This window comes from Manis pentadactyla, unplaced genomic scaffold (genome assembly GCF_030020395.1).
Source record: "Manis pentadactyla isolate mManPen7 unplaced genomic scaffold, mManPen7.hap1 scaffold_354, whole genome shotgun sequence".
In the NCBI taxonomy this organism is placed as follows: Eukaryota; Metazoa; Chordata; class Mammalia; order Pholidota; family Manidae; genus Manis; species Manis pentadactyla.
In genome coordinates this window covers 115631-131082 of record NW_026644741.1, presented here as the reverse complement: position 1 = coordinate 131082, position 15452 = coordinate 115631, and the positions used below count along the sequence as shown (strand labels likewise).

At 46.6% G+C, this 15452-nt stretch overlaps 1 pseudogene; it reads left to right on the top strand.

The window, feature by feature from the left end:
- The first annotated feature begins 2672 nt into the window (after positions 1–2672).
- On the top strand, positions 2673–9305 carry LOC130682371 (carbonyl reductase [NADPH] 1-like; annotated as a pseudogene).
- Positions 9306–15452: the final 6147 nt, after the last annotated feature.

Sequence of the window (15452 nt, the reverse complement as noted above, 5' to 3'; positions counted from 1 at the left end):
TTACAAAGCTACATTGCTTAAAACTGTATGATATGATCACAAGAACAGACACATAGATCAACAGAACACAACAGAGAGCCCAAGCTTATATATTCAATTAATATATGAGAATGGAACCAAGAATATACAATGAGGAAAACTCCATCTCTTCAATAAATTGTCTGGGAAAAACTGGAGAACTCTGTGCATGAGAAAGAAACTGGACCACTGTCTAACACTGTACATGGAAGTCAACTCAAAATGGTTAAAGACCTAAATATAAGACACAAAATTGGAACACTCTTAGTATAAAGCATAGGCAGGCATCCTGTAAACATCAGAAGGGGAACGTTCTTCTGATATATTTCCCTGGGTAAGGGAAACTAAAGGAAAATTGAACAAGTGCGACTACATCAAGCTATATGGCTTCTGTAGAGCAAAGGAAACCATAAACAAAACAAAAAGGCAACCTAGTATATGAGAGTATATATGCCCAAATTCTATATAAGATAAGGGGTTAATATACAAAATAAACAATGAAATGATATGATTCAACACCATAAAAATCAAACAACCCAATACAAAAAATTGGCTGAGAACCTGAATAGACATTTTCCAAAGAATACATACAGATAGCCAACAGGCACATAAAAATATGTACCATATCACTAATCATCAGGGAAGTACAAATCAAAACAACAGTGAGATATTATCTCACATGAGTCAGAATGGCCGCTGTCCAAAAGACAAGAAATAACATGTGTTGGCGAGGATGTGGAGAAAATTGAACCCTCCTACACATTGGTGGGAGGGTAAATGGGTCCAGCTCTATGGAAAGCAGTTCAGAAGTTCATCCAAAAACTAAAATTAGAAACACCAAAGACCCTGCAATTGCAGTTCTAGGAATATACCAGAAAAAAACTAACTCCCTGACTTGAAAAGATACATGCACCCCTATATTTCATGCTGTATTATTCACAGTAGCTCAGGTACGGAAGGAACCAAAGTGTCCATCAGCAGGTAATGGATAAAGAAGAGGTGGTGCATAGACACAATGGAATATTACTCAGCAATAAAAAGAAGGAATTCTTGCCATTTGCAACTACAGGGATGGACCTACGGTATTGTGCTAAGTTATACCAGCCTGCTGAGAAACACAAATAACCTATGATTTTACATACATGGGAAAAGAACAGAATGAAAGAAATGAAAAAAATAGAAAAGACTTAAAGACACTGGGAAGTGACAGATGTTTACCATGGGGGAGAGACTGAGGTAAGTGGGTGAAATTGATGAAGGGGATAAAGAGGCACAAAATCCAAATCATATTTAGGTTAGTCATGGGAATGAAGGAGAATATAGCACAGGGAATACAGTCAGTAGCTCTGTAACATCCTTCTATGTTGTCAGATAGTAACTACATGAGTTGGGTGAGGATGTAATAACATGGATTATAGTTGAATGACTATACTGTATTTTTAAACGAATATTGTTTATCAAATTATATTTCAGTATAAAAGGACACTGGAAAATGGCCAAGATGGTCATAGGAGTGCAGTGAAGATTAAGTGCAGGGACACAGATGCAAACGTTGGAAGCACACAGGAAGGAAAAGCGAGCGATAAAGTGAGAGCCTGGGAGTGGCCCTAACACAGCAGGGCAGTGACAGGGAGCTGCTCCCTGCCCCCCACCAAGTCCGGCCCCTCTGGGCCTCGGGGAAGGCACCCCACTGCCCTTCTTCACAAAAGCACCCAAAAAAAGACTAAAAGACGCCTCTGCTCTCAGGATTATTTTCACTCTTCACCAGTGAATGTCAGGCGTTTGGGAATGAAAAGTGATGGTCCCCCAAAAATAAGGGCAAGGCCTTATTGTAAAGGAGAGGTTACTTTACCAGTGCCACCTGCACAGGTTGGTGAAGTTCCTTCCCCTGAATTTATTTTTCTGAATTGCCACGGTGGAACATTTTTCTCTAGATCAATACCTGATAACTTCAACTCCTAGGATGCAAATGTATTCTCATCCCACAAAGATGGTTTATTCACCTTAATTAACTAAAAATGACACCGAAGTAAACGTAACACTTATTAAGTTGGACCCGCGAGAAAACGAAAAGGCAGGACTTTTCGCAAACCTAGTGATTATGTAACCATGAAATGACACATTCCGAACAAAACCTAAGTACCCAGGCAGAGCTCATACACATTCCCTGCCACCTGGGGGCACCTGGGCTCGCAATGGGGGCCAGCCCCGTCCACAGCACCCGTCCCATCACAGGACCCACTGTCCCTAACTCTGTCTCCTGAGTTTCTCTCTTCCTAAGGAAGCCTGGGGCTCACTGTCCTCAGAACCGCTTCCCGGGCCCAAGTCACCTCATTGCCCCTTGGGGAAGAGCAAGCAAACCCACTCTGCAGGGGGATGGGCCAGACCCAGCCACCACTCTGCTCCCGCTCCCCAGGGGTCCTCCCAAAGCAGTGTCCCTCCCCTGCCCTGACTCTCACCCTCCTACTGAGCCCTCGCCAACCTGTGCTGCTTTGGGGAAGCGCACCTCTTCACCCAGGACCAGTTCTTGGCACAAAGAGAGGGAGACCAAGAGAGGGGGCAGTGGGAATTGTCCTGGCATATTTGGCTCCTCCTGGGCAGGTAGGGACACAGGGGGGGCTTCTTTCTCTGGGAATGACAGAACTGCCTCCCAGGCGACATTATAAAGCAGGTTGTCTAGACTGGGGCCAGGCCACTGTAACACTGTCTCCTCAACCTCTTTAGCTGCCTTCAACGCCATCAGCCCCACACAGCCCAGCCATGACATCCTACAGCCGAGTGGCGCTGGTCACTGGGGCCAACAGGGGCATTGGCTTGGCCACCGTGCGAAGCCTGTGCCAGCAGTTCTCAGGGGACGTGGTGCTCACGGCGCGGGACGCAGCACAGGGTCATGCGGCCCTAAAGTAGCTGCAGGCCGAAGGCCTGAAACCGCGCTTCCACCTGCTGGACATCTGCAACCAGCAGAGCATCCGGGCCCTGCGGGACTTCCTGCTCAAGGAGTACGGGGGCCTCGACGTGCTGGTCAACAACGCGGGCATCACCTTCAAGGGTAAGGAAGGGGTGGGTGCTGGGAAGGGACCCCTCTGTGAGGGAGTCCAGCCAGGGTGGGCTGGGGATTCTTCTGAGCCACTGTGGGACCTGTACGTCCTGCGGGATCCAGACGGGCTCCCTAGGGAAAGACGTCACACTTCGGGCGTCAGGGGCACCCGAATCGTCCAAGATGTACAAGGCTTTCAGGCAAAGGATCTTTGTATTATCATGAAGCCGGCTCTTAGGGCCTCCCCCACGTGTCCGTAGTTTCTGGTAATGGGACTGGGGAGCAGTTTGGTAAATTTTTAACTCACTTCAAAATAAACAAGAAATTGAAAAGAATGACAAACATCACAACCTGCACACTTCTCATAGCCTTCCTTAATGGTGCCAACTTACGCACTTTGTAACTTTAAAGAGCCAGGAAATTGACCCTGACACAATACTGTTATCAGAACTCAGACCTTATGTACAATTGACTACATTTCACAGGCAAGAAAATAGTCTGTAATTCTGCAGAATTATCCCACATGGCTACTATTTAGTGACTCTGTTCTCTTACTCCTATAACAACAGATGATCTCACAAGACTACATTTTCAAGCAGAAATGACAATGAAAACCAACTTTTTTGGTACCCGAGACGTCTGCACGGAGCTGCTGCCTCTCGTGAGACCCCAAGGTGAGTCTGGTGAGCAGCCCCCACGGAGTGTCTCTGGCAGGATCGGGCCCCGCTGCCCCTAGCCTCGTCCCCAGCCCTGCCCCCTCTCCCTGCTCTGCTACACTGGCCCCCAGGGTGTGTCTCCTCAGGGCCAGGGGCCCCTCTCCCATGACTACACACTCATCAGTGGCCATCGGTGCTTTTCTCCATAGCACAACCGCCTCTTCCTCTTCTTGGACTCTTCAGTCCAGCTGTCCCGTGGGCCCTTCACTTGCTCCCGGCCCCTCAAACCTGCAGGTCCCTGAGCATGGCTTCCTGCCCTCTGCCCTCCCCGCCTGTCTCTAGTGTGATCTTATTCCAGTGAACAGAGCCTTCTCCACCCCAATTTATTAGGCCTTCCAAAACCCTGTCAGCTGCCTAGAACACATCCAGAGCTCGTGACACTCAATTATCTGTTACTGTCAGTCAATATTGTCCTGACATCCACCTCTCTTCTAGAATTATCCTTACATAATACATTTCAAAATACACTCATCCTTTCCCAAAACCTTTAGACTCTGCTTGATCCGCCCCCTCGGATGCTAGAGGTCACCATAACCACCTCCTACTATCATTAACCAGACCCCAGAATTAGCCACCTGAGTTTCTCCCCAGGCCTCCTCCCCCAGCTCTACAACAGATGCTCGGATGTCATTTGAGGCAATTGGAACCCCAATAAGGGACCCTCCTATTGAGGCCACTCCTTCCTGAGCATTCTCTGTAATCTGCATGCTTACTCTCTCCATAAAGTGCTTTAGGAGCAAAGTCCAGGCCCTCAGCATGGCTTGTAGGTCTCTCTCTCATCTGACCTGCCTTTGTCCAGGCCTGTGTTAATTCTCCTTTACCAGGACTAACATTCCACACAAAACAAACTCTCATGTTACTTTGGAGGTGACCTCTTCCACTTCCTACCCCAAGGTGTGGGAAGGGATGGGGAAACACCACCCACTCAACACACAAAATAAGACAAGCAGATACTTTGAGAAAGATTAAAGCTCTGGCTTGGAATTGACAATATGCTTGTACAGTCTATTCTGAGTTCTGCCCAGTTCCCTGTACTGTCCTCCTGGAAAGTTCTACTGTATCTTTATGATTTGGCTCAGTCAGGCCTCAAAGTGCAGCTCTTTTCAATGGCACCCTTACTCTGTCATTCACCCCAGCACCTGAGAGCAGGATGGAATTCCTTGTGCCCAACCACACATCCTATGTGTACTCCTGTTAAAATGCGTACTAAGGACTTCTGGCCGATTTTTTTTGTTTGTTTGTTTTATTTAACTGACCTGCAGGAGTTGTTGCAGGCACTGTCCTTGTCCCATTTGTAGGACAGATGGCACCCCTGACCTGCCAAATAAACCTTAAATGAAAGGATCAACAGTGCCTCTCTAAAGCAGGAGATAGTGGAAATGGAAACTCATGCAGTATTCTGTGCATTAGAGTAAGGTTTTGTAAACTTCAAATAGGGAAGTTTGGCCATCATTTCAGGGGTTCATGGAATCATGACTTTATTAGCTCACTTTCAGTAAAGAGTCTGGGAGAAATCCCAGCTAGGAAACCAAAAGCAAATACTGCCCCTCCCCCCCACACCAGATAAAAGGGCGCAAAGCAAAGTCCTGAAGGGTTTCCACAGAATCTCTGAGGGCAGTAGAAACTTTCCAGAAGAAGACCGTTCCATTTGGGGTTTGTTGGCAAAAGAGGAAGAGACAGAGATTGGTGACCTTGACGATCACTGAGGAAGAATCCATGTGGATTTCTTTTCATTATTTCTTTTTTTAAACAAGACGTATTCTGAAATAACTCACCTCATAAAATATAAGAATCTACATTGTCCAGGCACCCATGACAGAGCTTAAGCAATCCAGCAATATCCTCCCTATTCACATAAACTTGCCGCCATTCTGAATTTGAAGAACAATGTTAGGCAGTTTGTATAATAAATATTATATATTTACTTTGTAAACATAAGGGAAAATATGTCTGAGTAATACCTATACTGAAATCCTGACACTCTTGTGCATCAGATATTAGCTTAAAAAAGACTACGAGGACATAAATGATCTTCTTAGGGCTACACTTACCAAATAATCCTTTGAGGAAACTGTAATCAAATTTGGTTTGAGAAGGGCTGCTTTCAGACAACTTCCTGTTGTCTGAAAAATTCACAGGAGGAAACTGGGATGAAAATCACATTGCTAAAGCTCTCTTCCACTTCTGACAATTTGTGGTTTACAAGGATGGGTGGGTGGATATATCCTGATGCAGCAGGCTGGGCGTTTTATATACTGTCCAGAAAAAGACATGGGGTCTCAAGGGATCTCAATGTCATGTGCACAGCCGGATGCAGACTTGGACGTGTGGTCTCCAACCTGATTGCTCTTCCAAGTATTCCAAGGTCCTCAAATCTCTTATGCCAAGAGTGTCATTTGTCAGGTGAAGCCTTACCCAGCCAGTCCAGAGGGTCAGTCCATGGAAGGCCTCAATTTATTTGGGACCAGGGTGTTTCCATTTACTTACCCTTTCAATGGAAAACATGGCTTCCCTAAAGTAACTTTATTGATCTGATAAAATGGATGGCGTGCATCAAGTATTAGCACCACCAGAGAAGTGGTTCTTTTTAAATTAGTGTCATGCTTTTTCCTCCATCAGAGTGACTATTAAAAGGCAACTGCTTCACACACACACACACACACACACACACACACACACACAGTAGTAAAATAATGCCTGGACGGCCCATAGGGCTTTGTGGAGGATAGGCTCTGCTCAGGCCAGTAGAGCGTCTATGAAATGCCCTGTGGCAGCCATGAACATCTCCAGAGAAAAAAGTATCTGGATGCAACTCCTGCTGTGTAACTTCCAGGAAGTGCTGCCAGCTTCTGTGTGTGTTTCCTGTCCTGAGGTGTCAGACCACAAGGGTCAACAGTCACACCCAGCTATGTGGGGACAGAAGGCTCCGCTGTCCCCCTTGGGAGCGTGACCAGTGGGATGAAAAGTTTGGGGGAAGAGAGACCTGGATGCAGCCCCACATCCAGGAATTTACCCACAAAGCCCTGTGGCCTCCCAGTTCAGGCTTCCCCAGTGCACACAGACAAGTGTTTTCACAGCTGGTTTAGACCTCCTGGGATGGATGATACCGAATAGAGAGGAGGTCATCCCTACTTTATACAGTGTAAACAGCCCAGAGAGAGTTGCTACAGTTTCTCCATCTCCTGCCTAGACTAAAGGCATGGGGGAAATTGGTGTGAGTGTGTGATTGCAGCTGCATTCTCCTCTTCCAGTCACCCACTCCGGCTGCCTCTCCTGCTGCTTTATTTTCCTACATCCCCTCTAGTATTTTGCAATTTTTAGTCAAGACACATGTGTTATTTTTTTATGAGTGGCTAGGTAGTATTTTTAAAAATGACATATATTCTAGTAGGACCTCTAACTGGTGGGTTCTACAACATTTGATACATAGATTCAATTAATTCTTACAATTTACATGATCTACGGGAATGGGAGGACACAAAATATCGACGGGTTCTAAATTATTCATCGTAGAAGATTTTTGGCAGTAAATAAAACTTTATGTCATTCCCTTTAAGTCATCCACTTAAGGGAATGACATAAAGTCATTTTGCCATGGATTATCATTTTCACTTAATTTTTTTGCCCCACAACTCCTTTAGTGGGATGGGGATCACCGTTCTCTGTTGGTGACAGCCTGCCCTGAATGTGCACAGCAGAGAGACAGCTTTCCAGGATCCCTTGTCTCTATTTGGTGGTATGCTCTCATGACGTTGTTATCATATTTTACATAGTTTTCTAAATATGAAAATTACAAAAGAATTTCCATAAATGTTAATATAAATTCATCTTTATGAATACCTAGCATATTTTCCAAAATTCTTAGTGAGAAACAAGTAATTGCTTTACACTTTTAACACCTTTTTGAAATATAATTGTCATACCATGCACTTCACCCACTTAATTCTACAACTCACTGATGTTTAATATTCATGCTCAGCTGTGGAAACATCACCACATTCAACATTAGAACACTGCAATGCCCCAAAAAGAAATCCTGGGCCCGTTAGCCGTTCACCATCTTTTCCCACATTCCCTAAGGAGGCACTATTCTGTCTTCTGTCTCAAGATATTCTTGGTCTGGACATCCCATGTAAGTAGAATCATATAATACATTCTTGCGACGGCCTCTGTAACTTGGCACGATGTGCTCAAGCCTCATCATGTGGCAGCGTGGGGCAGCAGGCCATTCCTTTTTCAAGCATCCCTTTAAATGTCCACGTTTCCACTGCCCCGTACCACGACCATATTATCGGGCCCCTAGTCACAACTCATGAGTTCATAAAACTACACAGAAAAGCGTGCCACTCAGCCCACTGAGCTGTGTTGTTTACCGTGGCTGGAGCAGAGCAGCCTCCTTCCAAACCAGGTGCTGTGCATTCACCTTGGAACTGCCATCACTAAACCCATCGGCTCTTTCTTGGTCAGGAGACACCTGTTCATGGAGCACCGACCCCGTGACTATAAGGTGCACAGGTGGACCCAAGCTGCCTTAGGGGGAACAAAGCTGTCTTCTCATGAATGCAAAGAGCACTTCCTTACAACCCTTAGCATGTTCATTATACACATTTTCATTTTCTTCTGGACCTTGTGGGCACTGCCCTCGCATGAGAACACTTCCTGACATCTTAAAAGTGACACTTGTGGCAAGTTTCAAGATGGCATCATGTCCTTTACTCACACAAACAGTCCTCATTAATACTCACAGCACCTAGTAATGATCTCACAAAGGACAAAGCCCAGACATATTTCGTATTTATCATTCTTATGCACGCCTTTCCACTCACTTATATCTGTTGAATTTTAGGCAGAGTGGTGAATCTCTCTAGCACAATGAGCTTGGTAGCTCTTAAATTTTGTAGCCAAAAACTGCAGCAGAAGTTTACAAGTGAGACCATCACAGAGGAGGAGCTGGTGGGGCTCATGAACAAGTTCGTGGAAGATACAAAGAATGGAGTGCACTTGAAGGAGGGCTGGCCTTCTGTGAAATTGGTTCCCTATGCAGTGTCAAAGGTCGGCCTCACAGTCCTGTCCAGAATCCAGGCCCGGAAACTGAGTGAGCAGAGGAAAGGGGACAAGATACTCCTGAATTCCTGCTGTCCCGGATGGGTCAGAACCGACATGGGGGGACCCGAGGCCTTGAAAAGCCCAGAGGAAGGAGCAGAGACCCCCATGTACTTGGCCCTATTGCCATCAAAAGCTGAAGGCCCTCACGGAGAGTTTGTTTTGGAGAAGAATGTTGTACAGTGGGAACCTGGTGTAGAGCTGCCTGCATGGCTGCAATTATGTGGTGTGCTGTGATTGATCAAAAGGAAAGTAATACTGTCAAATATATCCCCGCTCAACAAACAATAAGAATGATGGAGTACTCACTGTGAGTGGGATACCAATTCTGTGAAGTCTTAAGTAATTTCGTCTGCAATAAAAGGGGTTAAAAAGTGGGAAGATGATAATAATGAATGAACATCTTAGATAAATAAATGGTTCTTTACAAATGTCTATTTGTGCTGATTGTTTACAAGCCAACCAGCTCAGGGAGCTAATGACCTAAACGTTAGGCCAACACAAGGGACAGGATTACTCAGGGGTCGGCAAACAGTATAGAATGGGCCAGATAGAAATGACATTCAGCTTTGCAGGCTACCTGGAACAGGCCTGCTGCCTAGGTCACCAGCCTCGCATATATTACCTGCAGGAAACCAAGGAGAGAATGCATAGGTGTGCTTTCTTTAACACCAAACTGTTTGCGGCAAAAACCTTAGCAGTGTGAATTCTCAGACAGCCTTTGTAAGAAATATACGTCCATGAAGGAATCTGAGATAATTTGGGGGAAAGTGAGCGTGGATTGGGTCCAACTTTCATAACAATTTTTTCATTAGATGAAAAATATTTTTTTGAAATTATTTTTAATGCATAATAAATATGCAAATTTACTAAAAAGAAAAGTGATGGCCCCTGAAGCAAGTAGGGCCCTTATGTTTGAAAGGGAGGTTGACCTTGCAAGTTTCAGCCTCCACAGAGCTGTGAATTTCCTTCCCCTAACTTGTTTGTCTAAACTGACATTGCACTAAAATTAATTTCTATATTAGGACCTTTGAATCTCAGTGGCAGGTCTATACCTGTATTTTGGTATCACAAAAAAATATCTTTTTTCTCTCGAGCTTAAATATAATAGCTTATTATATGTACCATTTCTTAACTTTGACCTGGAACAGAACCAATAAACTTGACATTTGGCAGATTTGGGGATTATAGAATCACGGAATGAAACAACCAATCATCGGTCTGGCACAGAGTTAGAGCTCATCCATATCCCCTCCCATCTGGAGCACACCTGGACTCTCACCAGGGCATGAACCCTGCCCACAGTGAAAGTCTAATCACAGGGCCTACTTTCTCTAACTCTCCTTCTTGGGTTTCTCTTAAGGAAGCACAATGATCATTTTGGTCTCCAGAAACAGATAACCTTTACAAGTAATATCATTGCATCATAGGGAAGTCAAATCCTTTCTGCAGGGAGATGGGACCACAGCCTAGCCAATGACTCTGGACTCCTCTTTCTCCTCTGATCCCCCCCCAAAACACTTTCAGCTGAGCTGCCTCGGATCTACACCATACACTGAGCCATCGCTAGCATGTGTTGGTTTGGGGAAGCATGCCTGTCCACCTCTCCGCCCGGATCATATGAGTGCTGTGCCCAGGTTTGTCCAAGGTGTACCTAACTGTGTAGAAGTCAGCCAAGAGTTTTTCTGTTAGGAACCTTATGAAACAATCTGACTCATACTCTCAGAGGAAGATATTTTCCTAGTCTAGGGCAAAATATCTTTGAAAACAAAATCAGTCAAAGGTAGAAATAAAATGGGAGGAACTCATATATTCCTTACAAGCAGCCATCCACTTCTACTCACCCATGTCTTTCATGACCCGGCTGCAAAAAGAGTTGCCACACAACCTCTCCAGTCCAGATATGCCCTAGTTCCCCTGTAACTACCCATTGTATGGAGATGGACTACTTCTCAGCACCCCTTGGAAACACCTGTTGATATAGAGATGCCCTAAGCCCAGGCTAGAGATTCCGGAAATGTTACAATTTTAACCACAGGCCACCCTTCCAGAAATCTTGCCTAACAATCTACTCACTCCTCACCTTCCACAAGGAGCCCTATGCGAGAAAACTGGAGCACTGTAACCAGACTAATACGATTCAATAACAACAGCAATACAATCACGATATTCCTCAAGCTGGAGAATTCACCTAGTTCAAAGTCCTACACTGATAAGTCCATAGCTCACCCATTCCACAGGAAGTCAGTAGCTGAATGGGTCGGGAGTTCAAAACAATCATCACCCAGCAGCTGCAGCCAGGGGGCATGTACAGGAAACAGGGATTTTAGAAGCAAATAACCTTAAGGGAGATAAGATACATGTCTTAGTGACACCAGCTTAGGCAAATCTCTATCAGGTGGGATGCATGTAGGAAAGGGGTCCTGTGATAGGACAGTGGCAGGAATAGGATCTCGTACTTGTCTAGCATACCAGACTTTCACCCTTCTCCCTGTGAGAGTTACAGATGAGTAATATATAGGGCTATGCTAGGTATGTGCACTGGACATAAATACAAAATAAAACTTCCCCATAAGATGCTGTCACCACCATGATCTTTGGGGGCCACACTATTGTTACTCCAGGAACGTGTGATATGCCAGCTTCCAGGCCTTTTCCCAATGTGCCAAAGGGCCAGCCATTGTGGGTCCATGCGTTGAGAAGTCCAGTGCCATGTCCACTCAACACTGTCTCCAGCATTTAATGCACTTGGGGCCAGCAGCAGGATTTTGCTCCGATGGCCATATCATGGTTTCAATGTCTATTCTTTGGTTGGTACATACAGTATTTTAGGAGAGGCACCAATGTGTCTTAGAATGTCCACAGGGCTCAAGGCTCCTTTTGGGGCTTCTCATTCAATGCCATGGCACTGTCCATAGGCAAACAGACAAGTGCCATAAACTATTGGTGTCTGACTTCAGACCAGACTTCAACAAACCATGGTTCCTCTCTGTCAGACCTGCTGCAGTAGGATTGTATGGGACATGAAACTTCTACTTTACTCCTAACTGCTGCACCCATTCTCCTCATGCATGTCCAGTAAAGTGGGTGTCTGGATCTCTCTCCATCAACCAAGGCTGCCCACAGGCTGCACAGAGTCCCTCTAGGACCCTTTTGGTCATTTGCTGATCTGCATGAAGAGCAGGAAAAGCAACCAACAGTTCAGTAGCTGTGGTCACACAAGTTATGGTATACTGGTACCCTTCTGACACAGGCAGTGGCCCAATACAGTCTATTTGTCACCTGACAAGGGGTTTTGGTCCCTGTACTATTGTCACATGTTGCCACAGGACTCAGTGTAAGTCCTCTTGGAGTGCACAAGGCACTCCTTCCGGGCTCTGCTGACTCCTTCAAAGGGCAACCGCAAGCCCCACCGACGGGCTACAGCCCACATTGTCTTTTGACCCACGGGGAACAAATGCTGATATACCCATTGGGCGACACTGGAGGCAGGCCTTCCTTCTAGCAAAAGCACCTGGGTCAGTGTGTCTGGTTCATCATTCCCTGGGGATGCCAAAGGCAAACGGCCAGTCACATGACATATAGTAACTGTTTCAGTCTCACCACAGGCCCATAGATCTTGCCACAACTCTTGCCCCCAAAGGGGCCAGTGACCCATCCAGTTGGCATGTTGTCATGTCAGTAGGAACAGGGGAAGCCCTGATAGATGGCGAATTGGTTAGTGCAGACAACTATAGGGGAAGGGGCTCCTGGGTGGTCAGGGGCCATACTTCTAGCAAGTCAGCCCATTGACTACCCTTCCCCTCTCTGTCTTCCTTCCATATAGTCTCAGTCTTAGGATGAAAAGCCACAGCCCTCCACTTTGGGGCTGCCCACGACTGGAGCCATCTGGATACCAAGCATGTTCAGGTATATGGGATTTTCCCTCCTTATTAAGACTCTTGGCTACCAATAGCTCAAAAACAAGTTTTTACAGCTTTCCACTGGTGTACGTCATTGGCCTTAATTAGCGTTAGAGTTCTCCATATAAGAGGCTAGTAGAGAGGGCATTACACTGCTTTAAATATGCACCCAAATTGGCCAGTGTAGGTGTCTGTGCCACACCACTCCATGGCCTTCAGGTCCAATCTCGCACCACAGTAATGTGCTAACAGCCATCTGGCATTTTCACTCGTCACACTGGGGAATTGAAAGTACTATGAGTGGGCTTTATGATGTCCACCTTCTCCAACTCCTATAGAGTATCTTTAATTACCTTGTGTCCCCAAGGAAATTTATATGCTCAGTATTTGTCACTCACTGAGGTACAGGCAGATCTACAGGTGGGTGCTGATCATGACATCTCAGAACTCTCTTTACCATACATACCCTCTGTCTGAACTCACATGCAGTATTCTGTAACCACAGGCCCTGCAGGATATGAATCCCCCAAACAGATTCACGAATGGGAGTGATGTACACAGGATACTACTTTGGGCATAAACACTCTTTCCCCTATTGGTTTGCAGCTTTCTTTACTCTAACTGCCTTTCCCCCATAGCCATCTGTCACAGCAGGGGTCCCAAGGAAATGCTCAGGGTTGCCAGAAATCACAGAACATTCAGTTCCTCTTTCCACCAGCATGAAGACACCTTTTTCATTCATAGGTGAACAATAACTTGCTAATTCTACATGGGGCCTCCAGTCCCCACCATGAGCCCCAAGGTGGGGGCCTTGACCCAACCCTCAGTCAAACTACAACACCTAATCATCCTCCTGTGGGGCTGAGGACCCACACGGATCCTGAGCAGTGTCCCCAGGAATTCTGGCAGGGACAAAGGCTGGACATGTGGCTTTGGTTCTGGCTTCTGTGTCCTGGACCTGAGTGGCTGGAACTGCTATTCTGGCTTTAAATGATGCCACAGTTCTAATGAGATCCTATTGGGCTGCCCATCAAGTTTTACTTTCATGACCCCAGCCTTTATCAAATCAACCCACATCTGGGTCCTCGAGACCTACACGGGCCCTTTGCACCTCTCCTTTAGTCATAGCCTGTACTCCCTTCCATGCCCTAATTGTTTCAACAGCCCCCATATCTGCTAAACCATGAGTAGCCTCACTCTTAGGCTGCACTATGTGGGGGGCAAGAATAGTCACTAGGGTCCCAAGGACAGATAGGGTCGCAGCATGGAACCCCAGATTTCTCATTCCTATGGTGCACAGCCCCTCACAGGAGCCATGGAGGTCCATCCTATAGATGATGTTACTCATGCCCAATTCTGATGACACCTCCTGGAGCTCTGCATACGTTTTTCAGCTAGTGGGTAAGTATGATAAATCACCCTGATTAGGCCAAACTGCGCTGATGGCTGCTGTCAGTCAATCCACCAGTGCCTGATTACCTGAGGTATGACAGGCATCTTGCAACTGCTGTTGGAGGGAAAGGAGAATCATCAGGGAAGCCAGCCTACCTGTTTCAGATCCCAACATAACAATGTTCTCCACCCCCATATCCCAGAGACACAAAAGCCATGTAGGCAGAGATTCTGATGGCTTGAACTGAAACCAGATGCCCGTGTCCACCACCACGTCATGCATAAAGGCACAGACCACGGAGTCCTCCACAAACTGGGAAAGGGGTGGCTCCTCCCCCTGAGGTTGCCAAAATTGTTGCTTTTGATTTTCTTAATTACAACCAGGTAGCCTTTAATGAGGGAGTGTCTGGTACCTTGGAGTTGGCCTCAGCGAGTTTGGCCCTGGGCCCCACTCCCTTCTCCTCTCCTGACATCTGCTCTACCACCTCTGGGGCTGAGGACACCGCTCTTCCCTACCCCACCCCACCCCTCCCCCACGGCCTCCTGCAATGCAGATTCTCCTGCTGCCTCCTCCCTCGCTGCTGCTCAGGAATCTCCCAGGAGCGTCACTCTTCTCAATAGCTGTCTGTTTTTCATGAGGGCATCCTGTAGGTCACTGCCCAGCTCCTCCAGGCAGTGCTACAGTGTGTCTCCCTCCTGCTAAACTCTCTCTCTCCCCTCAATAACCCTTTCCACTATCTTGAAAAACAGACATCCCAAAACCCCGGCTGCTACACAGCCACTCAGAGCCTCAAAGCAGTCTCCTACCTCACAGAGGGCTAGTTAGACAAACTCCAGTGTCTCCACACTTCCCCCAAACTGGGGAGGCCCCACTGCCCTAGGAGGTGCTTTACCCCAGACCCATTCCCCACTAGGGGCTCACCAACTGGAAGCCCCACAGGTCCAGCAATCCCGGGGAAAACTGCACCCTACACCAATGCAGACACTGGGGCCTCCCCACCATCCACAGGGAGGGTTCGGGGTATCTACTCACCACCTCCAGGGGCCGCCCATCCAAGGGTCGCACCCATGAAGACAGACTTCACGTTCAGAGGTCCTGCTGATTGCCATCAGATGTAACTCCTGGGGTAGGTGGGGAGAATATTTTCCCAAGACAGGACAAAATACCTTTGAAACTGAAATCAGTCAAAGGGAGAAAAAAAGTGGGAGAAACCGTTTATTGCTAGCAAGCAGTCGTCCACTTCTACTTGCCCAGGTCTCTCATGACCCAGCTGCAAGAAGGGA